This window comes from Cyanistes caeruleus, chromosome 17, assembly GCF_971803275.1.
Source record: "Cyanistes caeruleus chromosome 17, bCyaCae1.hap1.1, whole genome shotgun sequence".
Classification (NCBI taxonomy): domain Eukaryota; kingdom Metazoa; phylum Chordata; class Aves; order Passeriformes; family Paridae; genus Cyanistes; species Cyanistes caeruleus.
Genome location: NC_141717.1, coordinates 13,712,996 through 13,722,903, shown reverse-complemented (window position 1 = coordinate 13,722,903; position 9,908 = coordinate 13,712,996).

Below are 9,908 nucleotides of genomic sequence, written 5' to 3'. Positions count from 1 at the left end.
GCATGTTGTGGAGAGATTATATTTTTACCTTTTGGGCTCATACTTTGATACACTGACAGAGAGGACAATGTGGCTTATAGGCTGCTATAACCAAGCACAATCAGAACATATTTTGGCACAGTCAAATGTCACTTTCAGAAACCTGCTTGGTTGCAAAGAAAGGAAATAGTTGCTGAGTGTAAAAAAGATAGACCAAAGGGCCTGTGATTCATGCTCTGATCATGTTCTGTCAGTGTGTCTGTGCAGTGGAGTATATGAATAACTGGTGGAGTTTGATAATATGCTTAAATACTGTTCCTGCTGCTAAGCATTAGCATGGCTGTGTGACAGCACAGCAGAGAGGCGAGGCACAGCCACCAGGAAAGGCAAGACAGGCTGCAGTGAGCTGCAGGGCTCTGGCTCTTCAGCAACACGCAGGCAAGGGAATCAAAAATTGATTTAATCTTTGGTTGATGTGCCTTTTAGGTAGCTTTCCTATAGCTATGTGTCACTAGAAACACAAGTCGTGAGTTTTTGGGGTTTTGTTCCTTTTCAGAATTTCTGTAAGGATTGTATTTTTAATCAAAGCCAGTGGCAACATGCTGGGGAGTCATGGAACAGCCTTGCTGTTCTTTGTGCATTAAAACACCCAACTGTGGTGTCACAGGTCAGACATTTGCATAATCAGTGTTTTCAACTAATTGTCACTGGAAAGGATTTCTGAGATGCACATTTCTGTATGGCAGAGTCACCCCTGCCTTTATGGCAACAGGCACACATGAATTTGGGACAAGCTTATACTTTTCCCAGTGTCGTTGTATGGGAAAAACCCATGGAAGTTTGGGGTGATCTATTCGTGCAGGGGGCTTGGCTTCATCTCTGACTTTGCTAAGAGCGTGTTCCAGCTAACACAGGGTTAGACAAGGGGCATGGCAGAAACAAAACTGCCCTACACTAGCTGTGCTGATGTCCCCCTTCTCCTCCCTTGGGCTTGAGGAGGTTGGGTGATTTGCCCAGAGGCTGTTACAGCGTCAGCCTTTGATGGTCCTCAGTGACCTGCTGGCCAAATCCTCCATTCTGGCACTGTGATACTGAGAGGATGCTCTTCCACTTCAGCTTGTTCACTGCTTTTCCCCTCGCCCTGGTGGTGACACCATTGGAACTCTCCAGACTGAAGCTGAGCAACTTTGTTAGCCACTGTTGGAGGGAAGGTGAACATGTTAATCTAAATAACAAAGAGGAAATCCCTCATTGTCCCCATTCCCTTGCTGCATACTCAGCAAAATAGTTGCAGACCAGACCTTCTGGGAGCAAGCTGGGAAGGACAGGAGAGAAGCAGCTCTCAGCTCCATCCCTTCACACACACACACACACACTGTTCAGCAGGGCTGGCTGGCTGGAACAGAGCAATAATACCTCAAACAAGGTGCTGCTGCCCCTGGGCTCCTGTAAGCTCTGGAGGGTCTGTGCCTGTGCTCCACCGTGGCTCCAAATTCACTGGCAAGGCAGGGCTGCAGGACAAAGCAGGATCAAGTCCTTAGCTGACAGCTCAGCCATCTGCTAGGCCTGCTGCCCTGTGGCAGCTGTGGATGCCAGCTCTGACTCTCAGTGGCACATCTGTTCATTTAAAAAAAAAAATCAATGTGTTGTTTAAGGTCATTCTATATTCCCCAGAAACAAGAGTCTGGTTTTAGCAGCTTTTCCAATCTCAATGAACTGGCTGAGCTCGTAGCACACTGGCTTTGTCCTGGTTTGTGTCACCAAGCGTGAGATCTCAACCCAGGTCCATGTTGTCCACCTCTGCCTGCTCCTCCTTGGCTTCTGCTTGAATTTCTCCATGACATCCCAAGTCAGAAGTCTCTTCTTCTGGACCAGAGCCCAGGACATCAAAGGACAGGAGGGACACAGACCCCCACAAGGGAATTCTTGATCTGCACCATAAGCTGGAAGCCAGGCCATTGTGTCAAACATCTAAAATAATTTTCCATCCCACTGAGATTTGAGCAGCCAGGTCCCATCAGACCAGCACTGTGCTTTGCTCTCCCATCCTGCCTGGAGCAGGGAGAGTGCACAGCTCAAACACACCAGAGAATCTGGCAGTGTGTTACTTGTGAGCCATGATTTGGGACTGGCTTTGTGGCCTATGAAAATCATATCTGCTTTGTACAAAAGGCTTGTTTGCAATATATAAATCCTGGGAGCTGTAAAATACCAACAGCTGCTGGAAAGGGCACTGGAAGTTCAGCAGCTGGAGACTGTTTGATCTCTCTGTAGCTCAAGTCCTGCTTATAATAATAGTCTCAGAAGCCAGCAGATATTCCCAATAAGCTCTGCTCAGCAACAGATACTCTTCAAAATGATATTAAAAAGGAAAATATGTGTCAAAACTAGACAAAGGGTCAAGTCTTCTCTTCACAAAGGCTGCTCCTTGAGATTACACATGTATGCGAAATGAGCAGGTTTTAACCTGTGGGCTCTGCCACAGCTTTCAGATCTGTCAGTTTTCAGGCTTCAAACAAACCCTGTTACAGCTCGTCTGAAGTCCTGCAAACCCCGGGCCATTGAATGTTAACCAGACACTCCTACATCACGCTCGTTTGCTCTGGAGCAGATATTTTATCTTCAGCCCTCAGCTCACAGACAACTGAACAAATCTTCAGGCTGTCCCAGCTGCTCCTCAGTCGGTTATTTATCCTCAGGTTGAAGAAGATGAATTTTATTCCTACAGGAAGCTCAGGCTGGGGGAGAGCAATCCTGTTTGTTGTATTTGCACTTTCACTGATGTTCCTCCAGGCTTCCAGTGAGAAGTGGCTCTTCCCCACATCTGTGTTCTTGCTGTGATCACACCTTAATGCACCCAGTGCTAAAAATTAGGATTGAGCACAAACAGAAATTTCTGCAGCAAGAAGCGGACCAAGACGTAATTACACAATTGCCACCAGTCCAAACAAGGCATAACAAACAGGTCTTGGACTGGAGACTGAATGTTCTTCTCAGTTTCAATTCCCAAGCACATTTTGAGTGTTTCACAAAACAAAATCAATCACAAAACAAAAAAAGTGGGACAAGTTGCTCAGGCTGCCCAGGAGATTTTGACATAGCAGCCACGTCGAAGTAAGTGGGATTGAACACCCAAACCTTTTCAAGAGTATTGAAAAGCTTGTCCTGGCTGTCTTCCCTGTCCTGAGGAGATTCAAGCAATTAGCATGAAGCAGCTCAACACTTCAGTTTGAAAATTATCATTTTTACCTTCATGGCAGCCCTGCCAGATCAAGGGGAACCTCACCATGCATTGATCAAGATAAGGGAAGACAGCTTTCCTTTCTCACTGTGGCCTGCCTAAGGAAAAGTCACTTGCAATCCTCTTCTTCCTGGATAATTAGTAACAACCCCCCAGTGTAGAGAACCTCTTTCAATCTCTGACCAAGCATCGTTCTGGTGAGTAGGTTTTTTATCCTAGAAACAGAGGATTGAGAAAGGATGTGAGCATTAAAGGCAGCAAATAACACACACAAAGTACTGTACCAGTAAGTTCAAGGAAGAAATTATAATATCTCTTGGCTCATTCCTTAGAAATGACACGTGACTTCTCCAGGCATGGAACACAGAGGGGAACATATCCAGATGTATCCAGCAGCCAGAGATTGAAAAGTGACAGCCCTATGGATGTCAGTGACAATTTTGCTTTTGATATCAGTGAGAGCAGTATTTCACCAACATCCTTTGGAAGTCCTGTGAGCACAGCAAGAACCACAGCATCCTTCAGTGATGCTCCCAAAACATGCCTTTAACCTTCACAATGTTCCCACTGGCACAAGTTTTAGTATAGATATTTTAGCAGCAAGTGAAAGAGAGGCAGAAAATGCCATTGCTTGTTCAGTTGTCATTGCTGGGTTTAGGAACAGCTTTCCAGAATAACTCATCCTGCTTCTGAGCATCCTTTGAATTGCCAGTGCATGGTTTGTAAGGTTGTCCTGTGAATTGTGTCCTTCCTGCCCTTTGTTTCAGTGCAGAGCTCTGGAGAAGGTGGTTTGTACCCTGTAATCACTCTGTCCATGCCTTCTGCCAGGCTCTAACACAGTTTGGCTTTTGGTCCCCACAAAGCCCATCCTTCTCTAGACCTCACTTCATCAATTCACTCCAAAATCCCCAAAGGGATACCAAATCACCAGGAGGTCCTGCCTGGGCATTTTCATCTTTCCCTCTCAGCTGGAGCCTTCTCTCCATGTAATTCTGCTGTGAGCTACACTGTGTGAGTTCTTCAGGCAAGTTTAGGTTGACTCAAATCACCTTTATTGATAATTTTGGTTAGTCCAAGTGATTCTGGGGACTATTCACAATCTCTTCTGCCCACAGAGCTCCAGCCAAGGTACAGGAGGACCTTGGCCAGTGCTGCTGCCTTCCCAGCAAAGGTCTGGCCATGCCAGGCAGGAAGAGGCTGAAACCTGCCAGGAAACAACCTCAACTTGCCTTGGCCTTGAACTGTCCACAGAGGCAAATCCAACATATGGTTGCTGGGTGTGATGCAAATCTGGGATGAGTTGAAAGTCGGAGGGATGCAGACAATCCCACATTAAAGAATGACTGGTCCATATGTTTCCTCTCTCCTTTTTCTGTGTGTTGAAGGGCTTTAGTCAGGAAATGTGGTGGGGTCTTTTCACCTTGAGAGCTGAGATTTGTGGCTCTCAGTGTAGTGTTGGATGCACATGTGCGAGCACAGAACAATGCACCTTCCCTGCAGAGCTATTTTTAGGGTCTTGGTTGCAAGACAATTACAGTGTTGTGCTGATGAGTGTTAGTAATGGTTGCAATATAATTGTGGAGAGAAAAATGTACAGCTTTGGGGGAGGCATCGTGTCCTTTTTGTGTGCACAGAGTCTCACAGACAAGTAAAGAAAGAGGAAATAAATTTGTCATCATCTAAAACATGTAACTTCACTGTAGAAGAGACAGAGTTTGGTTTCATTTACAGCACTGCAGATCCCTCCAGTTCACAGAATTCATTTCAGATTTGCTTGTGTCTGATTTAATCAAAACGGGGTCCATTCAACGCAAGAAAAAATCCAAAGCGAAGTTAATATGGAGAATTATCTGCTTACTTACAACTCCCAGTGTTAGCCCCAGCCAGCCCCCCTGTGCCACCACAGTGAATTCAGATAAATTTGCCCTGGATGAGAAAATAAAGGATGAGTCTGTTAATCAAGATTGCAATATCTGTAGGAAAACAGAAAGTAGCTGAGAGGTTCTGAGTGCTCATCAGGGACAGACAGCGTTGCCTGTAGGGGCAAATTTGCAAGTCAGTGAGAGGAAATTTAATCTTTTCAAAGATCAGATCTATAAAAAACCCTCTTTCTTCTTGGATTCTGTATTAGAGCTTAAAGAAATCCTCCTTTCTCTGCAGCATATGGCAGAAGTATGTAGCACACAGAAACAGGAGTGAGGCTTCAGTTGAAACTCTCAGTGTTTTACATGTTCACTGAGAACTCCAAAATTAAAAATAAACTGCAGAAAATCTGCAAAATAATCTGAAAAAAAATCTTTAAAATTTAAAATAATTCGAATTTTGAATCTGATCAGTTAAAAGGCATTGATTTGAGGGGTTGTTCAAAACTATTTTTTTATTTGACATATTAAAATTTGACATCTGAAAACAGGAAGGCAAAATGAAAGTGACAAACTCAGTTCAAGAAAATAGGAACAAATAATGCTCAGTAGGAAGTGTTAGTAAATAGAAATTAACTTTACTGGTTGAGGAAGCCTTTTAAGACAGTTTTGGTTTTATTTTTTTTCTGAGGTAGGATCTTTGTATGATCTAAAGTGATCTACTAATGAAGGGCTGCTGCTTACAAATGGAAGGAATTGTTCTATTTTTAGCATTTTTAAGGGTCTCCAGAAGAGGATTCATCTGGATGACTTGATTTTCCAGGGATTCCTGCAAAAGCCAGCAGGATGCTGAATGCAGAAGCCTGGGGCTTTGAGCACAATGACCCCTCACCATCCCAGGCAACACGGGGAATACATTTTCTGTCAGTCAGCTCCCACGAAAAGCTGAATTACCGCTGTGAGCAGGAATTCCATTCAGGCTCAGCCCTGCCAGAGGTTCTCCACAGGGGTCCAGCCCTGTGGATTTGGGGCAGGCGGGAGTCTGGCTAATCCCAGCTCCAAGAAGGAACCCCAAATGCTCAGTGTGCTGCAGGGTTTGGTACCTCAGTGTTCTGGGGAAGAGGGTTTGGGGTATTCCAGGACTGAGACACCCACAGGGAATGGTCGGGCGAGGCTGGGATCTGCAGGCAGAAAGCTGGGAAAGAGGAATGAGGTTTGATGCTTGGAGTAGGAGGAAGGTTATTCCAAGGATAGAGGGCAGCATAAGACAGGCTAGGAATGTGTGTGGGATAGGGAGAGCCTGGGGGGAGAAGTTGTGGAGGAGGAAACAGGCGTGCAGGGACAAGCTGGGACTTGACAATCCAGAGGTCTGGCGGTGAGGAAGCTGCAAGGAGGAATAGGAAACCACCGAAGGAATCCCACAAGGCTTGAATAACAGGATTTCTGCTGCATGGCCAAATGTAGCTGCTGTTCATGTCTTTAAATGCAGAATTGTTTTACTGACCCCCACAGTGGAGTCTGAGGGGAGATGAAAAAGAAAAAAAGAACAAAGAAAGAGGAGAGGAGAGGAGAGGAGAGGAGAGGAGAGGAGAGGAGAGGAGAGGAGAGGAGAGGAGAGGAGAGGAGAGGAGAGGAGAGGAGAGGAGAGGAGAGGAGAGGAGAGGAGAGGAGAGGAGAGGAGAGGAGAGGAGAGGAGAGGAGAGGAGAGGAGAGGAGAGGAGAGGAGAGGAGAGGAGAGGAGAGGAGAGGAGAGGAGAGGAGAGGAGAGGAGAGGAGAGGAGAGGAGAGGAGAGGAGAGGAGAGGAGAGGAGAGGAGAGGAGAGGAGAGGAGAGGAGAGGAGAGGAGAGGAGAGGAGAGGAGAGGAGAGGAGAGGAGAGGAGAGGAGAGGAGAGGAGAGGAGAGGCCATCAGTATGGTGGAATTCTTTCTACTTGATGCCAAACTACTTTCCTCATTGCTATCATGACAAAAAAGACTGGCTCTCCCACCCTGATTATCGATGCTTGTTCCCCTTCATTATTTGAATAACCTGCTCTTGACAATATTTTACCCAGATAAAACACTTTTTACTATGCTTTGGTTGTGCAGGTGGCAGGAAATAAAGTGCTGGGAAATCCCACCTGGCTGAGGATCCCCGAGGCTGCTCTACAGCATTGTTCTCTCAGGAATCTCCATGCTCTCTGCAAACACTATGATTATTCCTCCCACTGCTATTTATTCCCATTTCCAGACTACCTGGGAGCCCCCAGAGCTCTGTGTGAGTGTGGATTCATTGCAGCCACAGACCAAGATTCCCCCCTGTTTTATGAATGGGCTAAAAGAAGTGCAGGGAATTCATTTGTAGAGAGGGAAAAGCAACACAGAGAACTCAAACATTCTGGTGTTTTGCCATTTGCTTCTAACAAGGAAACCCCTTCTCTTCACCCAGAAGGAAAAATCAGTCCCAGGGCTTGTTCATGGCCTCAGGTTTCTCTTTCTCAGGTAGATCCAGGAGCTGCATGGGGTCAGTGTCATCCACACTCCCCTCATAACCATCAGTCATTTTGGCGTCTCTTTTGGGTAGAAGGTAAAACTAGAAGGAAAAGAGAAGGAGAGCACTATTTCCCACATTGTTGAGAAGCAGATTGAAGAAACCTGAAATTTCCTGTGGTGGTGTCGTCTTCACACCAGTGATACCTTCCAGTTCAACAGGAACCTGCGGCAGAAGGAAGATCCTGAATATGGGCGCTAGCTCCTAAAAGGGGTCTGGGAATAAACAGGGAGAATATTCCCACTTTCTCTTTGGCCTTCCTCCCTAGGGCCAGGCCACTGCCTATGACTGAGAACAGGGGGCTTTTCTTCCATCTTTTCTTTCGTGAAAACTGTTAGACCAGTTCTGAAGAGGGCAGTTTTTGGATGGGGTTTCAGAAGAAACTGAAAGGGAGGACCTGGTTCATCAGCTCCTGCCCTCAGCCATCAAAAACTACCAGGAGAATCCACAGCACATCCATTTCCCATGGCCCGTGGTGGCTTTCACTCTTGTCACAACCTGATTTGTGGCAAAGCCGTTCCAGAGGAGGGAGCAGGGGAGTTCAAGGGCATGACTCGTGTCCCAAGGCTTTGCATTTTTTGGGACCTGTTGGGTGCTGGGAGCAGACCGTGTCCCACACTCCAGGCAGTTTTCCTTCCCCCACCCACACATCCTGCACCAGCTTTAAAGCTGCCAAGGCAACAGCTGATGGTGAGCGCTGTGTCCGTGTCCAGCACCCAAAGATGTGCCCCTGGGGACCAGCCCTACCTGCTCAGCTCGCTGCTCCCTGCAGAGGCAAAGCTGATTTCATCATTCCTGTGATTAAAGGGAGCAGAGCTGTGGCTTTCTTTGGCAGCAAGGACACACTGCCCAGGCCGAGGGCTGCTCTCCGTCCCACCTCTGCAGCCCCAAGCAATGCTGGGCGCCAGCCTGGTGACTCAGCAGGCTCAGGAGTCAGGATGGGCACAGTGGGAGAAGCCCCTGGGCTGGGGAGGGGACTTCTGGCCACCAGGGTCTGGGTTTAGAGGCCACTGCTTGGGCTGCAGTCAGGACAGCTTGGCACTGGTCGGAGGCAGCGATGGCCCTGGCTGTCCTGGTGATCTCATTTCCCCAACATCCTCCTAAAAACCTTGATGGGCTAAAAATAAGTGTGCAAGGACTCCAAGGCGGCAGGGCTGTGCCCTTGGAAACCAGTTTCCTGGCTCCAAAAGATCCTGGTGTGACACCTTCAGCTGCAATCTGCTGCTCTGGGGTGAATTTCACCCACCAAGCAGGAAGGAGAAATTTCCTCCATCCATTTCCGCTTTGATCGGGCAGAGATAAGGAATGTAACAGCTCAGCAATCGTCTCCCCTCTCAATCTACACAGCTAAATCTGTAGGCTGGCTGGGCTGAGATGCCTGGATTTGCAATGTATATTTGAGCCCTGGCTCAGGTCTGCACTTAATCCCTCACCTCCCTGAAAGACGGGGACTAATGTGGTCCCTGGAACAGGTCAGTGAAATGTTAAACCAAACACCCACAGAAAATAATGACACAAAATACCCCATACTTGCATCAAACAGAGATTCTTTGGTGCAGGACTCAGACTCATCTGGAACTTTAAACTCTTTATATCTCATCATCCTTTCACAGCTGGGGAAACTGAGGCAGGACATGACAACTTACACCTTCAGAGCTGTCCATACAGTGTCAGACCATTTTTTGGCAGACAATCTACCTACAAAAAATGTTGTTCAGACCTTTCAGTCTGAAGCCAGAAGGAGTGACCTTTTTAAAAGCTTAGGTGTAAATGTAGACCCAAAAGTCAAGGAAGGGGTGAGGCCATGCCAACAGATGGTGGTGAGTTAAAACTCTCAGATTTCATTTCCTCAAGATCACACAGAATTTAATAAACTTATGGTTAAAATACCTGTGAATTCAAGTCTACCTGATATAAAACAGTGAATATAAATCCAGATGGTCTCCACACACACCTGCAGGCACCATCCTTTTCTCTCTCTGCCTCCCACTGCTGCCACATGGCCCTTCCTGCTCTCCATCCCACACCTCTTCCCAGCCACCACACACAGCAGGCACCTACCAGGTTAAACCCAAGGTCCTGGAAGGTGTGTGTTTGCAAGGGCTGGCCAGGCTCTTTCAGAGCTGTCCGAAGGGTCTGAATCAGCAATTACGTTTTAAAAGAGACAACACATTCCTTATCTGTAAATCCAGGGGGGTGGTAATGCTGGGAGCCTGATTGGGAAGCTTTAATCCCTCAGCAGACATCAAAAAATGCTTTGTTTTGTGGCAATTTCTTCTTGTCTTGCCTTGTAGGG